At 42.4% G+C, this 11,676-nt stretch overlaps 1 protein-coding gene across 13 annotated transcripts in view; it reads left to right on the forward strand.

Moving 5' to 3' along the window:
* LMO7 (LIM domain 7) overlaps positions 1-11,676 on the forward strand; it is a 167,889-nt gene that overhangs the window by 38,169 nt on the left and 118,044 nt on the right. For all 13 annotated transcript variants that reach the window (XM_019524710.1, XM_019524716.1, XM_019524705.1 and 10 more), the window contains exon 3: positions 11,521-11,627. The gene's annotated coding sequence lies outside the window, so the exon portion shown is untranslated. The remainder of the gene's footprint in view (positions 1-11,520; positions 11,628-11,676) is intronic.

Raw genomic sequence — 11,676 nt, forward strand, 5'->3', positions numbered from 1 at the left:
GATGTAGTGTCAGACTTAACTGAATTAGATTAAATAGGTTTATTGAACTTCTATCCCAGATCCCCTCCAGAGTCAAGTTAACTCGCTGTCCCCCAGCATCCTAGGTTGCTTGACACCTCCCCTGCAAATTTCCCCAAGATTCCCACTCCAGTCAAATGGGGAGGTGTGGTCTAGTGCCCCCTGTCTTCTGGTCTGGGCCACTGCAAGCATATAGTTGTATTTCCTGAGTGAATGTCTGTTCGCTTGCTTGCATTGGTTCAATCTACACAATATAACCTGTGAAGATTGAATCGATTCAGCCTCAGGCTTTTTGACTGTCTGTATTTAGCCTAGGTGTCTCTTACAACACCACCCTAAAGTATGTAATTAGTGGTGTAATTACTGAAAACAATCCAAACAGAGCTGTGATGAACACCTAGACCTAGTATCTAGTGTTATCCTTTTATGAATTTCTGACTCGGCCTTCTTTTGAGTATAAACAATGTGCAACTGGTACAGGCTGCTCTTGCAATATACAGTGTCAGATTTGTCCTAAACTAAATCTTGTATTCTGAGGTGTATGAAAAGTATAATACTGGATGTATGAAAAAAAATAAGTTTAAACGTGGTTGAATGCTTGCAAAGGTACACATCTGTAAGGAGACTGCCTCATTTAGAATGTGCAAATGGGATGGCGTATGCCTCCCAAAAGTACTTGCTTCAAATATTATAAATAACTTGTTAGGAAATAACTTTTTAAATTAGATACCAAATGCCAGTGACCATGTGTAAGTGTTTCTGCATACACTACTGATGGTATCTGTAGATTTCAGAACTGCTTTCATTTCAACCCCCACTTTCACCCCTGCAGTTTTCCAGTACTATGGGAAGTGTGAATTCTCCATGCTTGGTTTCTGCCTTTAAGATGAAATGCACAGGATATTTGCTCAAATTTTGTTCATTTGCTTTTTGCATCTTAATATCTGGGATCACTTTCAGAGGAATAAATAAAATGGCCATAATGTTAAACTTCCCTCAATGCATGGGTATGCTGCATCTAACAAGTAATACTTAGCTAGCTAACTGAGGAAGGAGACAGATGTTATGTTGAGGAACATTAACAGAAACCAAAATGGTAAATTTGCAGAGGATGGTTTAGTTAACTTATTGGCAGTGTTCCTGCAACTTCATGCATGTGGACAGATTACTATGCCTGTACTGAAGACCACTTGACTATACTAAGGTCCATGTGTGGGTGTGACTGTTATCTTCCAAATACAAAGTTGTAAAGTTAGGATCGTGGATCCTAACTGCAGTACAACCTCAGTTACTTAAGAAATGGTGTGGGTGGGGGTGGGGAAATATGCTGAATATTAGGGCTGTGCAAAACAGTACCATTCTGATTCGATTTCCATTTTGACGATTCGATGGTACTTCATTTCAAAATCACTGTTCCATTTTGTTTTGTCAGAACTGTTTTGTTGTTTCGACACTGTTTAGATGTTATAGGTTATTATAGGGAAACATAAAATGCAGCAGGCAGGCAAATCAGGGGCTTGTCTGCACCCCTGGGAGGGCTGCGGGGCCTGTACCAGAGTCCTTCAGGGGCTGTGGGCCCCGATCTGCCTGCCAGATGCGCAGCCTGCACCCAGCGCAGGGAAGATAGGTGCTGCCGCTGGCCCCAGGAGACAGCACTTGGCTTCTGTCATCTGGCAGACAGATTGGGGGCACACACCACCAGGAGGACTCTGGTACAGCCCCTGCAGCCCTCCCAGGGGTGCTGGTGAGCCCCTGATCTGCCTGCCGGATGACAGGAGGCGAGTGTTGCCGGCTAGGACCAGCTGAAGCCAGTAAGCCTGGCTTTGAAACTTGAAACATTTTGAAACCTTTCAAAAAGTTTTGAGTTCCCTGTTATTAATTGGCATTTGGAAATGGGAAGCAACACAAACTGAAGTCTCATTCAGCTGAGATGTCCAAGCTTGGTAGGGAGAGCATAGTATCATGCCCCCCTAGTTCCTTGCTTCCTGAGTGTTGTTATTGTTGAGATGAACCTGTGATATACCCTTTTTAAACAGGGGTTGGCAACATTTAGGGAGCAGCAGGCCAACATAATCCAGCTTGGGTAAAGGTGGGCCTGCCCTTCTGACTCAAGTGCCACCACTTTTTCCTGCTGCCACAGTCAAAGCCCCTCCCTCCTCCTACCCCCTTACTGAAACTGCAGAAACCACATCTCCTCAGGCCAAATTGAATTGCTCTATGGACTGGATCCATCCCAAGGACTGTAAGTTGTCAGCTCGTGTTCAGGCAAACCAGTCCTTGGGGACGGATGGTTTCTTTAAGAAATTCTGTAAGCTTGCAAAAGACATTTTTAATTCAGAAAGCCTGCTGCTTCTCTCTCTGTCTGTCTCTCTCTCTTTTCAAGTTGGTTTGTTTAATTTTTTTCCCCTTGCTTGCCATTGCCATTAAACGTCACTGGAAAGGCAGAGTGAAGACTTAAGAACCCAATGTGCATGTCAAAGGCTTGTCGTCTTTTTTTTTTTTTTTTGGTCTAAGGAGACAGGAAAAAAACGTAAACCATCCAGTCCTTTAACTAGACTGCTTTCCTTTCATGCACCGTATGCTTTTTAGAATTAAGAGACATTCCGCAACTTGTATTCCTACTAATGGTAAAAGGCTGTTTTGTCGCAACTAAATAACAGGATCTTAGTTTGTGAACTTCAGAAAAGTGATTACCTAAGGAGACCATGTGCTTCCCACTCAGTGTGACTAAACTCTGAAGAAAGGAAATGCATTTAATGTAAATGAGTTTTGACACCCTTGCCTCCCCCTAGAGGATGGTGAGAAGAAATTGGCCAAGTAAAGAGGCATAAGTGTAAACTCGGTGTCCAAACTCTTAAAGTGCAATTTATAATCGGCGCATATTCCCTTGTATGTAAAAGCTACAAGGAAAATTTGAAACCATCATCTGATAGAAAACCAAACAAAAAGCTGGCACATAAGCCCATTCTGCCTCCCTTGTGACAGACGCAGGCACAATTGCTCTGTTTAACCTAGTTTGCTTCCTCAATCTTGTATCTCATTCTCTGGCTGCTGCTTTTGTTTTGAATTTTTTTGTCACGGTTTCTTGTTTTTTTTTCCCCCTCCATTTCTGCCATTTATCATGCCAATCTTCTTTCTCTCTCTGAATTGGTACTACTTCTCTTCTGGGTTCTCTCATTCTCCATTTTTTTGTGCTCTTTCCCTTGGCCTCCATGGCATCTCCAGTTTTTATTTCCATGCCGCTCATGTTAACACCTTCCACTTAAAGGGCTTTTTCTCCACACTTGAGGTGTGGATTTCATGCCTTTCCTTTTACCAGTGTTGCTTTTTAAGTCAGGGGTGGGCAAAATGCAGCCCATGGGACCCCTAAAAAATTTTAAATATTGACATTTATCTGCACCTGGTTGCCTATCTTGTGGCCCTTGATGGCTTGCCAAAACCCGTAAGTGGCTCTCTGCCCAAAATAATTGCCCGCCCCTGTATTAAGCAGTTTTTTAACTCTTGCCATAATGACTATAGGAAGCAGCACTAACATTTAGCTATGAAAGGCTCAGCAGCAGACACAGAAAAGGTGTGTGGCTAGCAGATCCCCATGATGGCTTAGGGAGAGGTGCATCTGTCAGGGTGTGGCACCATCTGTCATTCTTGGGATTTGTAGCATTAAAGTGCCTGCTTGTGTGTGTCCAAAGCCTGGCTTATGCTTCCAGCAGCAGGTTGGGTGTCTCAGAGATGTTTTTGGGTGTGCCTTGCTTTGATATTTCAGGCAAGATAAAATATTGGCTTGTAATATTTCTATACAAGCCAGCCTTTTGTGGTGTGGTTAATCTTTATAGCTTTTGTGAGGATGAAGTCCTGTTTGGAGTTGCTTAAATGCTTTGTTGTTTCCTTTCACTTTTTTTTTTATGTAAACGGTGAGCAGTAACTGCCCTCAAAAATATACTAGAATTTTGTGGCTAATGCTTCAGTCTTAAGTTCTCTCTCCATGAAGGCACCCAATATCAGTGATGACCTGAGGGAATTTGAGGACTAAAAGGGCTCTCCTAAGTAGCTGAGTTCAGTCCCCTGCTATTTACAGGCACCTGGCTGGTATTATCCCTTTCATAAACTGGTCAGGCTCTTTCTTTAAACTAGTTAGCTGCTTTCCTTTTCCTCCCACTATTTCCTATGAGAGGGCTGTTCAAGAGCTTCACTGCTCTGGTGATTAGAATCTATATTTTCATTTCCAGCCTAAGCTTATTCATGGCCTTATTTATATTCATTTTGGTTTTGTGCCAACATTGTTCTTTAGTTTTTAATAGCCATTTTTCCTCTCTGGTGTTTAGCATGCATGTATTTATAGACATCACTCATTATTCCCTTGTTCAGCCTTCTTTTGGATAGGTTAAATAAGGTGAGCTCTTCTAAGTCCTGTCTACACAGCCTCTGTCATGTGTCCGTTCCTTCCCCACTTGCCTATGGAACTGAGGCAATGTACAGATTTTTAGAGTAGCCCTAGATCATGCATTCATAAGCACACCCATAACAGAGAGCCTAAGAGTGGTTCATTATTTTATTTTTACAATTTGACACAAATGGGTGGGTTGTTATTGCCAGAGGCAGTTCTGGGCATAGCATAGAGATGGTGTAAACAGGCCATTAGTTTCCTCCTGGACAGGCTTTTTGTTCCTCTGTCCCGGTACCTGTTTTCTGCACCATTTTAAAGACAAGGCCTTGTCAAGCTTACTTGTACTTTTTTGGCTAAAGTACCTTTTGGCTAAAATTAAGGGAGACGGCAGGAGGGAATCTGAACCCCAAGGCCTCTGGTCCCAGGGAGTCGCCTAGGATGCCTTCCTGGAGTTGGAGAATATCCAAAGCCCCAGACTGATGGGCTTGGGGGAGGGAGGATACTTGGCTGGTGGTAGAGCCTCACAGACTTGGTGATTGAGCTCTGTTCAGTCAAATTTTGCAACTTGACTATTGGGCTTTGCCCACTTTATTTGGAACTGATTTGGCCTTCAAAAAGATAGCAATAATAATAATTAAAAAAAAACTTGTACAGTGACACTGATACTTCCCTATATCTTCTGGGAATGCCTTATACATCATAGGGTATCTCTCTGTCTCTGTTTTCTTTTCCTTCTTCATAGCTACAATGTATTGGTGACTTCCAACATCACTTCCCAATTTATAGTCAAGTAATGCACATCGAGTACTATGAGATTAGTGGTGCTCACTGTTAAAATTGCAGCCTGTTTTTTATGATGGTGAGCCATATGTTGGCTGTTAGTATTCAAGGAATTGATTATGGAATTATTGTAGATATTTCTCTGACAGCAGTGGCTTGTTCATTAGCTGTAAAAACACATAGAGTACTGGGAATTATTCTAAAAGGAGTGGAAAACAAAACAATGGTATTATGGCTCTTCAGAAACCAGTAGTACTCCCACACCTTGACTACTGCTTGCAGTTTTGGTCTGCCCACCTCTAAAGGATATAGGTAGAAATGGTAAAGAAAAGGGCAACAAGGACTATCAGGAGCATGGAGAGTTTACGAATGAGGAGAGACTACATGGGAAAAGGCTTTTCCAGCTCAGTCCCCTAAACTGAAGGGAATGTCAGAGGCTTATAAAATAATGAACAGCATGGAGAAAGTAAAAAGGGATTTATCTGCTAGGGTGGATAAAAATCAATTATTTTTAAGTTAAAAAATTGTTTGTTTTTTTTACTTAAATCAGATTTTTTTTATTTAATTGTATTTTTTATTTCTGTTGAGATGCTTTTTTCAAAAACAAAACCTATATAAAGATGGTTTTAATTTGAGATCTGTTAAAGCTCAAAGTTATCATCATGGAATAGGGATTCTAACTTCTAATGACATACTATTTAAGACACTATATTCATGTAACCTTTTTAGAAAAGTTTTATAAATAGGTCACGATAGGCCACAGACTATATTAGGGGCTTAATCTTATGGGGTTCATAGAGGTTCTTCTGTAGATTAATAAAGATTAAAGAAAACTACTCTACCCAATGGGACTCAGTGCTCAGTCTAGAAGAACCCATTATGCATCTCTGTGATGCTTAGTTTCAGTTCTCAAACTAGATTAGTGTCCCCAGAGACATCCTTGTTAATAGCAGTATATGGAGATGAGAGAGAACAGACCTGATTACCTACCCATCAGCCCTATTGTCTCTCTGTAAGTTTGTGTACACAGAGTCAAGCCCTTACCTCTCTCTAAAAGTGCAAAGTTTCAAGAAAAACGAATAGAGGATTATTGGGGGTGGAGTAGATCTGGGCAAGGAGGAGGAGTCTGGAGATAAATGCAAGGAGGGATGGGCAGTAAAAACAAAAGAGAAACGTTTTGAGCAGAATGTCGCTGACATTGCAAAATCCTTCCACAACAGCCACTTTGCAGCAGCTGTTCTGAAAAAGCAGGGAGACTCAAACGAACTCTCCCACAAGATGTTCAGTGAAACTCAATAGTCAACTGTTTTCATAGTTTCTAGGGTTGGAAGGGACCTTAGCAGATCATCTAGTCCGACCCCCTGCCATGGCAGGAAAGAGTACTGGGGTCAAACGACCCCAGCAAGGTGTTCATCTAACCTCCTCTTAAAAACCTCCAGGGTAGGAGCCTGCACCACCTCTCTTGGAAGTTGGTTCCAGACCCTAGCTGCCCTGACCGTGAAATAGCACCTCCTGATGTCTAACCTAAAGAGCAATTATATTGAGAACTGGCCTAATCTGATGACAATTTGTGAACAAAATCATGACAAAATAGATGGAATTGCGATAGCCAAAGTTCTCAACATTGGCCTAAAGAGAAATATAGAACGTATCCTGACTATCCTGGAGCCTATTTCCATAGCCTTGAACAAAGGTTATATCAAACAACTAGAATGCATTTTTTGTAGAAAACAATGATTCAGTTGAAGCTTCCTGACCAGTAATTTAAATCAAGTCCACCCTGTTATTTACCAGTGAACTAAAGGATGTACAATGAAACATAGGGGCAAGGGCAGGACAGGCACTCCGCAGCTGGGGCGAAGCAGGGTATGGGATGGAGCCATGGGCAGCTCATTTAGAGGGGGCGAGGTGGGGCAGCTCCTGCTGCTGCACGTAGCCTGGGAAAGGTATGGGGGGTCATGTGCCACCCTGGATCTGTGTGTGGGGCAAAGGCGGGTTGCCACTGTGGGCTTAGGTCCAGGGGTGCACCAGCCTTTTCCCAGCAGGGGAGTCTGGGCTGGGGCTGTGCTCAGGCAGGGCAGGTGGCAGCGGTGCTGAGAGGGGGTGCTACAGGGTGGGCTACAGCCATCCTAAAATTTGCCTGGCCTGAATGCAGGCCTGGCCCAGCCCCAGCCCCCCTACCAGGAAGAGACTGGCCCTGAGCCTGCAGCAGGCAGCCTGCCCTCGCCCTGCTCACAGATCTGGGGGCCATATGCTCCCCATGCTGCCCCTGGAAGTGCAGGCAGCAGCGGAAGCTGCCCTCCCTCCCCGTGCTCCCTGGACGAGCCACCTGTAGCTCCATCCCATGCCCCACCCCACCCTGGCTGTGCAGCATCTGCTCCTGCCCCAGCCCCACTTCCTTACCATGGGGGCCTCAATCTGTTTCCTGCCCCCCCACCCCCTCCAGACACACATGCACGTGGCATTTATTGGTGATGCTATTGGAAGCATCAGCCAAAAAAAGCTGATTTGCTGATAATGCCAATTCTTCTTTTATTGGTACCTATATTATATGGACTAATAAAGGTCTACCGATACACTTTTTTTTTAAATGCAGCTTGCAATCATCTTGTGGGATTCATTGCCATAGGACAGGGGTTGTCAGCTGAGTGTACTTTCAAAGGCCCCAGGGGGTACACAGCAGTGGCACGGAGAAGCCGCTGGCACTTCTGGTTTTGCTTGTTGACCAGCCACCAGGGGACTTCCCGCTTCTCAGCTGGCCGACAGGGATACACCAACTAAAAAAGGTTGAAAACCCCAGCTCTAGGCTGTTGTAGAGGCTGATAATTTAATCAGGCCTCTTTTGCTGGGTAGTCAACATGAAAGGGCTGCAGCTCCTCAGTTAGGATCTTCATAGGCCTGTGAATTCTGCAAGCTACAGGAGGAGAGAGGCAGGGGATAGATCCGTCTGGATGCACATATACTATCTGTTTTCTGCCTTTGTAAAACACAGGATACTGGGCTAGATGAACTGGTGGTCTGCCCCAGTATGGCACTTTCCCCTTAAATGTAATATTAACCCCCAGCTTTAATGAAGTATTGTTCCATTCTGAAAAATGACTTGGTAAAAGTAGCATTATTTCCATATTTCCTTATTTAATTTGACGTCTCTGACATTTAAATGTTTACTTTTAAAGGTAAGAATGTTCTTTTCTGTTTGTTCTGCAAAACTTCAAGTGGAATCTAAGTATTCTAACAATGACTTCCATACCTGTTCAAAATGCTGCACTCAACTTAGTTACTCTTTTTGATGTTTAAGGGAGAACGGAACTGTACTTCCTTTCCTAAATCTGAATTTGCCCTGAAGTAAAAAGTAGCATAAACTTTTTTTTTTAAGCCAGAAAGCTGTGCACATGCCATATGGAATATTCTCCAAGAGCCAATCTGTAAAACTGTTATTTTTACTCGGACAGCTTTCTTACCATAACTGCTTGAAGTGATAGAGTATATAATGAAGTACATTGCTTTCTTTCAATTCTTGGCATTTTTGTATTACAACCTTATTTTCTGGCTTTCTTGTATATAGGAACACTGATCAAATCCACATATTACTTGCCCTGATCAAAAAGGGCCTTATTCTGTCTAAAGCATTGTTTGTTCTGTATATTTTTTAAAGGGGCACTGTCAGCTATGCCGTTGGTTTCGGTCATTCTCTTACTTTTCTTTAATGACACCACAACATTTCAAATAAATTAGCTTTTAAGTGACTTTTTTTTTTTTTTGTCAATTAAAAATGGCTACTTAGGATCTGGGAACTTAACATTAGTCTTCCATTTCCCAGATGAGTGAGCTGACCATCAGGCTGTTTTCCCTTGAGATGAAGGTGTTCCTGCTCTCTTTCTCTTTCCTTTTCCTTCCCACTACCTTCAGTCTTACCCTTCATGTCTTATATTTTTCCTTAATTTTCCTATCACCAAGATCTAATTTAAAGTTTTCTCTGTCCTCCTTCCTTCTCTATCCCTTTGCTTAGCGACCCAGTAATTTCTGACTCTTTTGGTTTTGGTACCTCCAGCCTACCAAGGGGTGCAAGCTTTTTTCAGGTCTTGATCATAGAAAGTTAGAGTTGGAAGGGACCTCAGGAGGTCATCTAGTCCAACCCCCTGCTCAAAGCAGGCCCAGCCCCAACTAGATCATCCCAGCCTTTGATTAACCAGGTCCTAAAAACCTCTAAGGATGGAGATTCTATACCCTCCCTGGGTAACCTGTTCTAATGGGTTTCTACCCTCCTTGTGAAAGAGTCTTTTTTTTCCCCCCCTAATATCCAATTTAAACTTCTCTTGCTGATTGTTCCTTGTTCTGTTATCTGCCACTGCTGAGAAATTATCGCCAAGCAAAAGAGCCCAGTCCCACAGAAACAGATGCCCTAGCCTGTAGCTGATAGCATACTGTCCTTACTTGTCACCTTAAAGCCCAGGTAACTGCTCATTTATTTTTGACTGCCCAGAGCCTGTTGGTATTTTTTTTCACCTTTTTCAATGGACTCCACAAGTATTTAAATAACCCCTAGTTTACAATCTTCTGTTCCTGCTCCTGTCTTCTTGTGCTGCTCCCCAAACAAAACCTCTGCAGTTTCTCTCCTTCCAGCTGTAGTACCTTTCAGGGCACTACATCTGGACTCTAATCTTTGGCCTCTCCCATCCCTTAAACATTTTCTAAACCGTTTGTTTTAGTAGTTTGCTTGACGATTCAGCCAGACCAAAGCAGTTTGTAAAATCCCTGAAGGCAAGGCAGGCACTCAGGCTTTTGATTTCTTTTAAAGTAGATAAGTCTGTAGTCCTGAATAAGCTGACAGTGTAGGTTAAGAGCCAGATTTGCCTGGATTTTTCTGTGATTGCACTGGGTGGAGGCAGAAAGCATGGGAGTCTTTTTGCACCATGCATCCTCACAAAAGGGCAGCTATAATTTGGCTGCTTGTGCAGACAACATCACAATCTGTTCAAGAGAGGATGTGTGGGTTGACATGCGATTATGGTTCTGTGTTTTCTCCAGTATTTCTCAAACTGTGCCTACCACCCCCCTACCCCCACCCCCTGCTGCCACCTCACTACATTGGAGGAACTGCCTACACCTGGAGACCTTTTACTCCTGGTTTCCATGGGTGAAATCCCTTCCTGGGCCCTTGTACCCTTCCTGGAGTGAGACTCAAGCTTTGTGAAGTATGGTATAAGAAAGCTCTCAGTTGGTATGTTAAATAACTGTATATGAACATTCTCCACAAATAAATTTGTTAAGAAATACAGGAATATTGTAAATACATGAAGACACAATAAAGACCTACAGAACTACGGTTCAGTTCTTCTACTGGAGGCAACTGACACTTTGTTGTGGCTTTTTAAATATAATTTAAATGGCTGAACTGTTTTGTGTCCAAGGAGAGCTAAAAGAAAGAGGGTTTTAAGGTAGTACTAAATTATCAAAATGGCTGTTTTACACACTGGAAACTCTGACATAGTACTTTAACTCCAGAAGCTGTGGATGACATGGCTGTACTATCTTATGAATTAAGTAACCTTATGTCCCTTCTCTTGTGACTTTGTCATGTTGAAAGGTGACAAGAGGGCACATTCTTTTGATGATAATAGCATTCCTTACTAACAAGAAAGGAATTTCTTGAAAACTGCCTATTGTTTATGAAATGGAGACCACAAGTTGTGTAATCTTTTCCTGCTGTTGTATATTTGTATATTGCCTGTGATAGTTACCTGGTCTGTAGCAGGTGCAGAGAGTACTGTACCACACCCATATTTTGCCGTTTACACTGGGGGGAAAATAAACTTAACCAAAGAAGCAGCAAATTTTTATACAGTTTGATTATTTCTGTGCCTTTCTCTCAAGAGCTTGCTCAGCAAGCAAACTCAGATTCCAGGTGCAGTATTCCACAATCATTCTGTAATCTGTAATCATAGAAACAGAATGTTCCTCCTCTTATTCCTCCATTGCCAACAGTTTCTGGGTGGGTGAATGTCAGTAGCTGAAGTTATTTTTAAAGGCAGGAGGTGAGGCTTGTCGTGCAAAGCTGGAAAGAGGGCGTTTGTTTGCAGAACAGAGCTGACATCAAAGTATAGATTGCTGCTTACTGGCTGGCCACTGCCTCATACCAGGTAATCTTTAACGTGAGTGTCAGTCACAAGATCAAAAAACCAGGGTTTGTATATATATGAAATATTACTAAAATGTATGATCTGGAAGACTTAAGTCCAATGAGTTGGACTTTGAAACTTAGCAATTCATGCTAGTCATCTTGCAGTCTGTATTCACTGCTGTTTAACTAAGCAATCACTTTTTACTTCTTTTCACAGGATAATATAAATGTTTTTTTGAAAGCTTGTGAAAGTATTGGATTGAAAGAAGCTCAGCTTTTTCATCCTGGGGATCTTCAGGATTTATCCAATCGAGTTACAGTCAAGTAAGTTTTTTTTTTTTTTTTTTTTTTTCCATTTAATATTAATGTGAGC

This window comes from Gavialis gangeticus, unplaced genomic scaffold (assembly GCF_001723915.1).
Source record: "Gavialis gangeticus isolate Ggan-Ray unplaced genomic scaffold, GavGan_comp1, whole genome shotgun sequence".
Taxonomy (NCBI): Eukaryota; Metazoa; Chordata; order Crocodylia; family Gavialidae; genus Gavialis; species Gavialis gangeticus.